Consider the following 1457-nt stretch of genomic DNA (forward strand, 5'->3'; position numbering starts at 1 on the left):
GTTCGCTCTGTCGCCCCTCCCCCTATTTCAAGCGGCGGGACGGACAGCAAAGCGTTGGGGGGGGGGAGGCCGGTCCGCCTCCCGGGCGGTAGGCGGACCCACGCAGCCCCCCGGAGACCTCCGAAGGGGAGCGCGGCGCGACTCCCGGCCAGAGAGGCCTGGGCTGCGGGCAAGCGAGGAGGGCGAGCTCGCTGGGCAAGAAGAAGAAGGCTCCCTCCACCCTCCTGCCTCGGGCCGAGAGGGAGGGAGCTTCTGATCCGATTATCCCGCTGTCGTCGTGGGGATGAAAAGAGGCCCTGCCCAGCAGCAACAGGAGAGGCTGAGCTGGCCGCATTTAAAGCGGCGGCGGCGGGGTGGGGGAATGGTGTGGTGATATTCGCATAACCGCAGCCGGGGCTCAGCTTCGGAAGGAGCCGGGTTTCAGTCGGGACATGCGAGGAAAAGTAGGAGCGCCTCTGCACATGTGGAGAGTGCGTGACTCTGGCGCAGCCCTCACGGGCCCAGGAACGCGCGAGCAGGGATTCCAACCGGTGCGGTTTGCAGGCCCTGTCGCTCCTCTTTCCTTTTAAGCCGTGGAGCACAGCTCAGGCTGAAGCAACAAGCAGGCACCGAGGAGGCTCCGGGGATATCGAGGCGGAGGGTTTTCTGCGATGGGGCAAACGGGGAACAGTCGCACTCGCAAAGCCAGTCGAAGGGCTATGGGGCTCTTTCCCTGCCAAAAGAGCAGTGATTCACCCGGGCGTCCTCCTTCCCAGATTGCTTTTTAGTATGTAGTTGGCTGGGCTCGGCACTGCCGTGAGGAATCCCCTTGCCAAGACTGCTGCCGCTGCGCTCTTGGAACAGCCAACTCACCTTTTCTGCTGCCCCACTTCTCCCTTGGGCACAAACAGCCAGTTTGTTGGCTTCCAGGCACAGAGCACTGAGATGTTTGTCTGAAGAGAAACCAGAAGTCTTAAATAGGATGCTGGCTTGTACGAACCCAGGCCATTAGCCTTTCTACCCCAGTGCTGTTTACACTGACTGGCAGCAGCTCTCTGGGGTTTCCAGCTGGGATCTTTCCTGGCCTTCATCTTTTGCATGTGCTCTATCACTGAGCTACAGCCCCTTCCCCACTCATCCTTTCTGAAGGCCATGGTGTCTTACTATGCTTAAAGAGATGCCTTATCGACAGTGCTTTTTTCTTTAAAAATGTTTAGGGGTACTCTCATTTTCCTACTCATATTGAAATACTGCCCCTCAGTGAGGCCAAACCTAGATTCACAAAATGTTTAGGGGTATGTGTACCCCTACGTACCCCCCAGGAAAAAAACACTGCTTATTGATGCAGTAAAAGACATGATCTTATTGCTGAGTTTCTCCTTTCCCTCATCCCCTAATTTGGTTCAGGGTTTTGTTTTTAACAACCCTTTTTCTCTTCCCCTTCTCTCTTTTTAACACTCCCATCTCAAGTTTTCAGT

The sequence above is a fragment of the Zootoca vivipara genome, chromosome 1, assembly GCF_965207765.1.
Source record: "Zootoca vivipara chromosome 1, rZooViv2.hap1.1, whole genome shotgun sequence".
Taxonomy (NCBI): Eukaryota; Metazoa; Chordata; class Lepidosauria; order Squamata; family Lacertidae; genus Zootoca; species Zootoca vivipara.